This window comes from Tupaia chinensis, unplaced genomic scaffold (genome assembly GCF_000334495.1).
Source record: "Tupaia chinensis unplaced genomic scaffold, TupChi_1.0 Scaffold000634_1, whole genome shotgun sequence".
Taxonomy (NCBI): Eukaryota; Metazoa; Chordata; class Mammalia; order Scandentia; family Tupaiidae; genus Tupaia; species Tupaia belangeri.
This window is the reverse complement of record NW_006160154.1, coordinates 113,693-124,711: the sequence shown is the minus strand read 5'-3', so window position 1 is coordinate 124,711 and position 11,019 is coordinate 113,693.

Here is an 11,019-nt window from a genome sequence, read left to right as displayed (position 1 = left end):
CATTGGGAGAGATGATAAAGATATAGTACTCAGGGAGGGAGAGATTTTGTGAGGACAGGATATTGAAGTCTGAGTAGAGACTTAAGAGTAGGGACTCGCATGAGTAGGAGAGATACGAGATGGGTACATTTAGAATAGGGACACAATGGGGGCCAGACAGTGGCACAATGGTAATGCAACTGGGCTTATATGGTAAAAGTCCTGGGTTTTCCTCCAAGGACCTCCCTGAGAACATCAGGTGTGGGCAAGTACACATACATTTGACTCAGGCCAACTGAGACTGGAGGTGGATTGGAGTGTGAAGACCCTCGTGAAGACCTCTTCCATTTTCTTCCCCCATCTCTCGGAAGAAGTAAATAAACTCAAAAAAGAAAGAAAAAGAAAGGAAGAAAGAAAGAAGAGAGAAAGAGAAGGAAAGAAAGAAAGAAAAAAAGAAAGAAAGAAAGAAAGAAAGAAAGAAAGAAAGAAAGAAAGAAGAAAGAAAGAAAGAAGAAAAAGTGAAAGAAAGAAAGAGATAGGAACAGAATTCAGATGCCCTCTTACATAGCATGTGTGAAATAAAGAGACCAGCCCACTAGACCAGATGTGAAGGGAGGAAGCCTGGTTAGACAGTATTTCTATGGCTCTTAAGTTTGGGAATGAGTATGAGTGTCTATCCTCTCCTTGACACATAGGGGCTCATGCGTGGTGACATGACCTAGTGTTCAGCATTCAATCACTTTCCTTCTTATATTGCAGAAACCAGACACAAAGCTCCATTTCTGGACTTGCTGCAGTTAGGGTCATAAATACTAATTGTGTTCAACTGATCAGACACACTAGAGTGAGACACAAAAGGCCTACCTGAGGCAGCCTTCCAGCTGCTCTGCAAGTATGGTACAGGTGTGTGTGGTGCTGAGGTCCCAGGAGGAGCCAATTGCTATAGGGAAGGTGAAAGTGGGGGCTGTCAAGGGCATCTGGTTGCTGCTGTAGGTAACAATGGGTGTGATTTTGTGCTGGAACCAGGAGAGAAGTTGTGGTTTCCAGGCCAGATGGAGGCAGAAGAAAGCTGGAAGTTTCTAGATCTTAGGAGGGGCAGCAGCTTTCTCATGGTCTGGTTGTGAGGTGTGGCTTTAGGAATCATTTATGAACATAGAGTCTGTCTCTTCAACCTTCATATAATGCTACCAGCCCTTGAATATAATATAATAACTTCTTTTTTCTAACACTTAACCACAGTGGATTTATTCTCAGCAACTGAGCCCTTGCCAATGCATCCAAACTCTGTCTCACACTATGAACACCCAGTGAATAATTTCAGCAATTGTGCATATACAAGCATGTTGCTGTTCTTGAGAAGGAGAAGCCATTTCAACAGTGATAGCTCTCAACCAAATTCACTATAAGAGCAGAGCCCCAACAATGGTTGGTCCACACCACGGCATACCCAGTCCTGCCTCTTAAGTACAGAACCAGAGCTTCTGCAGAATCAGTGCGATAAACTTCCCACCCTTGACTTCTCAAGACTGGATCAATGCCAAGACAATTATATGCTTCCCAGAGATGATCACACTAGGAGCAAGGGAAGATGAATCTGATAATTAGTCATCTATTTTGCATCTAATTTAATTACCAAAGAAATAAAGTTATCTCATCCTTTCATTGTTAAAGCATAGGTTGACTCTGGGGCTCTGTGGGAGCAGTCAAATTCCGAACACAGGGGGACCTTTGGTGGCCTTCCTCCTTGTTGCCCAGTAAATGAACCTGAAGTAACTCTCTCCGCCTCTAATAACTATGAAGAAGAAATTCCAGAGGCTAAAAAACCATATGCTCCTCTTTGCCTTGTTTCCTCTTCCACCATGCTCCTCAAACCCCCCTCTTCCTTCAGTCCTTTCATCTTTCTGGTTCTGGCATGTCCCAAAGGTCTTGGGTATGTGCACAGATATGTTAGGGGCACCACCCCAGCTGCATGGCATATCACTAAGTATCACATTGGGTCTGACGAGGAAATCATTCCACTTAAAGAACCGTCCCCAGTACAGAGAATGCGAGAGCTGTCTTCAAACACGGGATGGGTTGCCTTCAGAATATCTCCCATTTCTATTTTCGCTAAACTGAGTTGCTTCCTGACTAAAGCTGTCCTTGCTACACACAGTCACTGCCCTGGTTGGGATGTCACTGATGCTTGTGGCCTGGATAATTATAGCCCATCATCACCTTGAAGCTCCCTTCCTTACCCACACTGAGTACACGGTCTATCACACCTCTCTTCTGCTTGAGTTGTCAGCACCTGGCCATGGTCTCCAGAGTACAGTGGAGAGTGTACTCCAGTCTGCTTCCACCGGGTCCTCCACCCCTCCCAACAAGCACCTGCTCTACCCTCAGTCTATCCTGTGTGCCCCACCCATGATCGCCCCACCTGTGAGAACTCTCTCTCTGTTCACCTGCTCAAGACCCAACTCTAATATTCTTGCTCTTTAGAGAATTTACAGGTCTCCGCAGGCAGAATGCATCTCTCATCTCCTCAACCCCCCGCAATACCTTGTTTCTACTCCCCTTGTGATACTATTTCTAGTGCTTATTATTAACTGTTAACTATGCAGGGGTATCAGAATTGTTAACTGTTCAGGGATATCAGTCTTTATCCTTAGGCTGTAAGCTGCCCAAACATGGAGTGATTATCAGGTGGGCAACCTCAGGAGACATTAAGATCTCCAGGTGATTCCAGGTGATTCTATTGTGCAGTGAAACTTGAGGCCCGTGGGGCCTTAGTCTGATGGAAGAGACCTTACTGGGGCCACCTGTATGAGGATATTTTAAAAAGTTAATGAAAAAGTATAACTGATGTATGACTTTATTTTGGTTCCCAAAATTTTGGAATCTATGGACAGTTTTTTTAATGTGCATTTTCTGTGAACTTTTGAAGACCACACATAGAAAATCAGAATTGTGAATGGCTGGACCTGACCGCCTAGATTCCGTCTTTGAGGAATCATCATCCTCCAGAGGTCAGATGGTGTGCAGAGGGCTCCAGCACCTATTCCTGTGGGCAAACAGGCTTGTATGCACTTTGGTCTGGAGAGGGAGGAGGTCAAAGTCTCAGTGGGGTGGAGGGGAGACCACCATGGGAAGGAAAACACTGAGTTGCCCAGAGTAGCACAGTTCTGATCTCCGCCTCTCAGGAGTAATGAAGATAATAAGCAGAAGGCAAGTCAATGATTTGTTTTCAGGTAATGTGCCAGGAATGCGATATTCCAAAGTTAATAAATAGTTATTGCCCTTGAGACTCTCTTAGGGAAGAAGGAATGTATAAATAAACAGTAATACAATGTGATAATGCTATTGGAAAAATTAGCATGTTAACACTCAAGCAGAGATAAAATAAGTGCTGAATTCACAAATGCTTCCTGGAATGAGCTAGAAATTATGCTGCGCACTTTACACTTAACATCATTTACTCTTTGTCCAGTGCCCTTTGCAGTCTACAGGGATGGAAGTTTCAGGTCCAAGGCTATAAAACTTGCCCAGATCTTATAGTCAAGAAGAGACCAAGGTGGGATTTGAACTGAGCTCCATCTGCCTCCTGAATACACAGGCTCATCTGCTGATCTCTGGCTTTCCCTGCACTGACTGTGAGCTGAGAAGGGTCATATTTATTCAAGGAAGTTTCCATGGGAGGTGAGCCTTGATGTATTAATTAGAGCTCTTGGGAGAAGAATGATTTCTGGAGGAAAAGATGGAGAGCGTGGGAACTGTGTCTATCTCATTTACTGCTAAATTCAGTGTCTGATATAGAGTAGGCACTCTGTAGGCAGTTGGGTGACTACGAGGAAAGGAAGGGCTTTACTGGGATTCTCCAGAAGCATAACACAGCAAGGAGTTATCAGGAAACTGCAAGTAGCTTTGTACAGATGGAGGTTCGTGTTCAGGGGATACTGGTCTCTCATTCAGCTGGAGAAGTGGGTAAAGGGCCATATCACCCTGGCCTCAAAGGGTGCTGGCTTTATTCCATAGGTGATGAGACTGCTGTGGGGGTTAAATTAGATGTGATGTGTTACATTAACTAGCATTTAGGTAAAACACTCTGATATCAGGGTGAAATTAAGGGAAGCCAAAGGAGGGACAGGGGTTGGGTTACAAGATTTCTGGAACATTGTGACTCTGACCAAGGTGGGGCTAGGAGGATGGTATGGGGAGGGTGTCGATGTGACTTACTGAGGGAAGGTAATGTCTTGCTCAGTCTGGCACATAGAAGTGTAGGAGTGGGGCCAGCAGGTGGTGTGGTGATTAAGGGACTGAAAATTCCCACATGGCCCACCAAAGTTTGAGTCTTGGACCTTGTGGCTTGCTTTCTCACTTTCTCTCTTTCTGGTCAAATTAAAGTAAATGAATAGATAAATAAATAATTTTTTAATTTAAAAAAAAAAAAGATAGTGGAAGAGGGTCCAGCTGTGGAGGTGTGCACTGCCAAGAAAGACGCTACGCTCTGTAAGCTGGGACCTCACAAGAGTCTCGGGTCCATTTCTAGTCCAACCTAAAAGCTGGCGTGGTAGCATGCACCTATTATCCCAGCACTTGGGAGGCTGAATAAGGAGACTGCAAGCTCCAAGATAACCTGGGTGACATAGTGTGACTCTCTGTGAAAAAGAACCAGGCGTGGTTGTACACACCTGTAGCCCCAGCTGGAAGTCTGAGATAAGAGGATCAAGAAACAGGGAGACTCTGACTTTAAAAACAAACAAACAAACAAACAAACAAACAAAAAACCAAAATAAAACCAAAACAAAAAACCCCAGAGGTAGAAGCGATTGGGCCATATTTCTGTAATACTTGGTTATGAACACACATGTGGCAAGAGCACTGGTCTGCTCATTTACAAGAAGGTGACCTAACAGTTCCACCCAAGGTATGCCCAAGAGAACAGAAAACATACATCCACAGAAAAATATGCACAAAAATGCTCATAATTGTAAGATTTATAATGGAAAGATTTTAAATAAAAACTACCTAAATGTCTATCCATGGACGAATGGATAGACAGAAAGTGACAAATCCATATAGTGGAGTACTATTCAGCCTTACATCATGCTACGTGAAGGAAGCCAGACGCCAAAGGCCTCATACTACATGATTCCATTTATATGAAATGCCCAGAATTGGCAAATGCATGCAGACAGAAAAAAGATGAATGGTCCATTAGAGGCTGAGGGGAAGGGGAACACACCGTACTCGGTTTCTTTTGGGAGTGGTAAGAATGTCCTGAAATTAGAAAAGGGTGATGGCCACACAGCTCTGTGAAGGTCTGAAAGCCCTGACCTACACACTTTAAAAGGGTGAGTTCTATGGTAAGTGATATATCTCCCAATAAAGCGATTATTGGAAAAGAGGGAGGGAGTTTTTATTTATGGTTAAAATAATGTGACGTGATGCTTTTTAACAGCAGTTAGGAAAAGCATTCTCTGCACCTGTTTAGGTTGCATTTAGGGCTTATTTCCTGGTGGCCTCTAATAATCTGCATAGGCAGATGGTACAAAAGGCCAGTCTGCTCTCGGGCTCTTCCACTTTTTGAGGACAGGGAGCATATCACAGGAGTGGGGTGCAGCATGGGCTGGGGGAGAGAGGGTCATAATGGCAAACATTTGTCCCTGGTCATCCTCCTTTGCATTGGGAAGTGCCCACTGAGCATTTCATACTTTCGCCAAGAGGCTTTGCTGCAATGTGACAAAAGAAGAGGGTGACCTCAAGCATACATGGAACCCTGTGACAGACAGCTGTAAGAGGGAACCAGCTGCACCAGGCCCCAAACACTAGGCAGAGTGGATTTGGGTTCACTGTACCCCCTAGAGGCAAAAGCACTCCTTTCTAGAGAGCCCAGATCTCCCTGTTCTTCTAGAAATCAGCTGCTGTCTGAACCCATGGGTGTGATAGGAGTCTGTGGTTTTGCCATCTGCTATTGTTGCTGTGTTAGAGAAATGGTCACTAGGGACCTCTAGCCACATCAGCGAGGTCTAAGCCTCTGCTCACCCCAGCACTGCCTGAATGATACCCAAGCGGAAGTACTTGGAATTGGCCCTGTGAGCACATTCCCACAGGGAAAAAAGACAGCAGTGTCCTGGTTTTGGCTGGGCAGTGCATAAACGCAAGTCACATCTCAGCAGGGAGGTGGCGAGGACATACCGAGAGACCCAGAATCATCCAGATATCTGTGGAGAGCACAAACAGAACCAAACAGACACTAAGCTCCATTGTTAATGGGGAAAAACTTCTCACAAATTCCCTCTGGTTCATTTATTATTCTTTCCGCAACCTTTTCTGTTAAGCAAATTGAACATACATACACGTTTTAAAATATCTGTGAGAATAGAAATTTTTGGTCACATCTTTTTCTTTGATGATGGATCATGTCCAAAATGGCCTTTTGACCATAATTAGCTTTTTTTTTTTAAACCCAGAGGCATAGAAAACTTGTCTGTCTGTTATAGTTCTGATTGTAAAAATGGGTTCCGAGGATCAGATGGTAGCGCAACAGTAAAACAAGATTCTCTGCAGGACCCACATGAGAATGTTCTAAGTTCTCATTCAGAGACTTCCCTGAATATACTGGGCACCCCTTTACTCATAATCCAGGGCTTGCTGAAACTGGATTGCAGCATCAAAACCCCGTTGAGGTTGCTGTCTACTTATCTCTCCCTCTTTCCCTTCTCACATGGAAATAAATAAATAAATAAATAAATAAACTTTAAAAGGGGGTGGGTAGAGGAGATGGAAGGATAGGTATAAATTACCCTGCAAATTACCTATTACAAATGATCAGAAGCAGAAACCAATACCACATGTAGTGGGTTAATATAGGAAATAGAGTCAATTGCAGATTACTTTGAGAGTATGTCTGTTGCTGCTTCTCAGGGACCTGCTAGAGGACTCTGCCATCTGGACATACCCACTTGGGCTGAAATCATCTCTCCCTGTACCGCATCCAGGTGTTTGGAGAGGCTTTAGCTACCACTAAACACAGGCCCTAGACTGTAGCTAGTTACACAATTATTTGAGAATATGATTCTTTAAATAAGGCTCAGCCTGGGCTATAGGCCAACATAAATTGTATTGGATAATAAAATTCAAATACCTCCTCCATCCTTGGTACTAACAGGGAGGCAGGCCTGGAGTCTGACTGTGATAGATGCGTGAGGGGGGTCCAAGCATGGGGTCCAAGCAGCCTGGAATGTGGCTCAGCAGATGGTCAAGTGTGCCATGAAACAACCTCCAGGGGCTGCTTTTCCTGATGAGGCAGCGGTAGCAAGCCAATAAGGAGTGAATTATACCAAGTTCAAAGACTAATCCAAATTCATACTTTGAAACTAAAGATATTTATTTAAAAAAAGAAGAATAATGAAGCTGGTTTTGACCCTTTAAGGGTATCTGTTAAAAATTAAAAATACCCTTGGGCAGGTGAGACGAATAGGCAGCGGAACACAGGGGTTTGGGGCAGTGAAATCTCTCTGTATGATGCTGCATTGGTGAATATGTGACATCAAGCATGGGTCAAAACTCATAGAATGTACAGCACCAGGAGTGACCTTTCATGTAAACTATGGATATTAGTTAATAATAAGGCATTAACATTGGCTTGCCAGTTGTGACAAAAGTATCACACTAATGTACAATGTAAATAAAAGAGACAGGAGGGGAGGGGATGTAGGGGAGCTCTTTGTATTTTGTGCTCAAACTGCACTTTTATTTTTTACAGTTTGTTTTTTTTTTTTAATTTCTTGATCAAGAGAGGGTTTAGAAGCATCCTCAAAAGGGTCTCACTCTGAGATCCTTTCCCTCAGCCTTCCCAGCCAGCCAGGATCATGGACACACAGGATCAGCTGTATAGATCAGCTGGGAAGCCAAACCCAAAATCTGGGTGGATCTGGCATTGCTTAAACAGTGTTTTACCACTGTACCACCAAGCCAGCCCAAACTGCACTTAAAACAGTCTATTAATTAAAAAGAAATAAAACACCCTTCGGCTATTTGGTACATCTGTAGCAATTTAATTTTTAAAGACTAATTCACTATGTAGAGTGGAACCTTTTCATAAACAATGATGTTCAAAAAAGAGAACTAATGTTCACCATTTGGGCCCATTGGGAGCATCATTCTTTTTTCTTTTTTTAATATTTATTTGTTATTTAACTTTATTATTATTATTATTTTCCAGTTTGATGAGAGAGACAGAAAGAGAGAAAGAGAGAGAGAGGGGAAGTGAGAAAGCAAGCAAACAGCTCCGGAACCTGGTTGGCCATGTGGGAATCCAGCATCCCCAATCACCACGCCACCTGCTGGCCCCCATTCTTTTTTTTTTCATAAAAGAGTTATGCTTCGGTAGCAGTGATGAGCACTCAAACAGGACATGGGAATAGAAGCTGAATTTTCGGTAAGCTTACAAATACAGCCAGTTCCCATTGATCGTTTGTCTGCATCAAGTTGGTAGACACTCTGCATTAGATGTGGTATGAATGAAAAGGCACAAATCCTAGGCTTCACTTGGAACTTACTGAAGTAGAGCTAGAGCCCAAAAGTCTGCATGTTTTGGTTTGTTTTTATTTTTGCTTTAGGGCATGTGCACTCGCCAGAGTGAGACAGAGAGAGACAGTGAGAGGGAAGTGAGAAATCACCCCTCAAGGGGATAGCCATGCTGCACAATTCTTTCTCCTTCATTCTCTTTCTGGGATTTTTGGGCTTGAGCACACACGCGCCTGGCATGATTTTTCAAGCTGCCAGGTCTAGGACTTGAACTGCAGTTGGCCATGTGGGTGTCCAGTGCCTTAACCACTATGCTGCCCCAAAACTCTACATTTTTACGGAAAACCACAGGTGATTGTTATGCACAGTATACTCTGAGAAGGGCTGCTGAATTGTTTCCAGCACCTAATTCATTATTTGCATGAGGCGTGTTCTTAATACAAAAGTAAGTTTACAGGAGAGGAATGGAACCACAGGTTATTGAATAGCAGTCTTAGAAGTGATTGGACAATAGGAAATTAATTTATGATCTAAAACTATTTATGGTTTAAGCAAGAATGTAAGTTAAAAGGTGATGTGTGTTTTGTTAATGACTTGTAAGAAAGCACACAAAATTATCTACATTCTTATAATCTAAATTCATTAGAGGAATCAAGAAAAAATACTTGGGGCTGGGTCAACTTCCCAGACATCAATTCTGCTAGAGAATATGACCTGTATGCTCACCTCCAACCAGAGTGAGACATGTAGGTTTTAGTTTTAAAAGTTGAACCTGAATTTGTCTCCAATACTCTAAACCAAGCTGTATTTAGGGGCATTAGAATAACATGCAGGATTTAAGGTTTCCAAAGTTTCTGGGATCAATTGTAGTGATAAAATTTTCATGAAGAATAATATGAGCTCTACAGTAAAAATCTGAAAGAAAAATCTAATGATCAAGGAGTGTTAACCATAACACACTACCACTTAGTTCAGGTGTATTGGTTTGTTTATTTACTCAATAAATATTTATGGAACAGTGACTATGTCCCAGCTATTTGGAATATACCTGAGGATAACAAGACAAAGATCTCTGTTTTAATGGTACTTACAGGAGGGAGACAGAAAATAAACAACAAAATGAGTTAGACACCTTTGGATAGTGATAAATGCTCTAAAGAAAATAAAAAGGACTTGTGGAAATACTAGATAAGGCAAATCTCTTTGGGAAGGTGGTATTTGAACTAAGACCTGAGTGATAGAAAGAGTCATCCCTCTGAAGGGCAGAGGCATCAGCAAGTGCAAAGGCCTTAGGGCGTATCCTGGGAAAAACAACCAAAAACAAAGAAGAACAATGCCATTGGAACATAGTGAGGCAGAGAGAGGAGTACAGAAGGAGTTGGGGGGGCGGGGGCGGGGAAGGATTCAGAATTGCATTTCAAGTGTGGTGTAAGCCATTAAAGGTTTTAAGCAAGGAAGTAACGTATTCTGATTTAATTTTTACCCAAACATTCCACTAATTTTTCAGTTGAGTTGATTCATATGTGTTACTTTATTATCGTGCTTCATAAACTATAAAATATAATATATATAATACTGATAATCATTGTTAAATTCCTTTGCCTTTTGTATAGGAAAGAGTTTGTAAAAGAGACATCAGGTAGACTTGCAGAAAGGTCAGTTAGAGAAACTATTGAGGGCATGGACTTGGATGGTAGCAATGGAGATGAAAAGAAATAGATTCACAAGGTGTTTTAGATGAGCTAGATATCAAAGAACAGTGAAAAACTGAGGAAAACAAAAGATGACTTGTGCTTTTGGCTTGAGCAATTGAATGGATGGTGAAAGTATTTACTGAGATGAAGATGACTGAGGTGAAAAGAAATAAGAAAACATTTTTGGGGAAAATTAATAATTCTGTTTTGACCATGTTAAGTTTGTGATGCCTCCAAATAAGAGATGTTAAGTAGGAACCTGGACATAGAAGTCTAGAACACAGTGTTGAGATCAGGATTAGAGATGTAAATATTAAAGTGATTGGACTACAGATAGTAAGTTTATAGACCTAGACAATGGTTTTAAAAAAAAACAAAAATCTTTTTTTTTAAAACTGGTGAATTTAGTCCATTTATATTTATTGGTACTTCTGACATATTTGGATTTATTAATAACTTATTATTTTGAGCTCTCTTTATTGTGCCTTTCTATTCCTTTTTCTTTATTCTGCAGGGCTTATTTTTTAAAAAAATATTTATTTAATTAATTATTATTATATTTTAATTTGCTATAGGACACCCTGTACTGGCTTGAGAGTTATATATTTTATTCTTATTATTTTAATTATTACCCTTAAAGAGTTGTTGGCTAGTTTTAAATTGTGGTAAAATATGCAAAACATAAAAGGTATCATTTTAATCATATTTTAGTGTATAGTTCAGTGGCATTAAGTACATTTACATTGTTGTGCAACCATTAACACTATTTATTTATAGAATTTCATCATAGCATTTAGAAACTCTGTAACCATTAAGTAATAACACCCCATTCTCT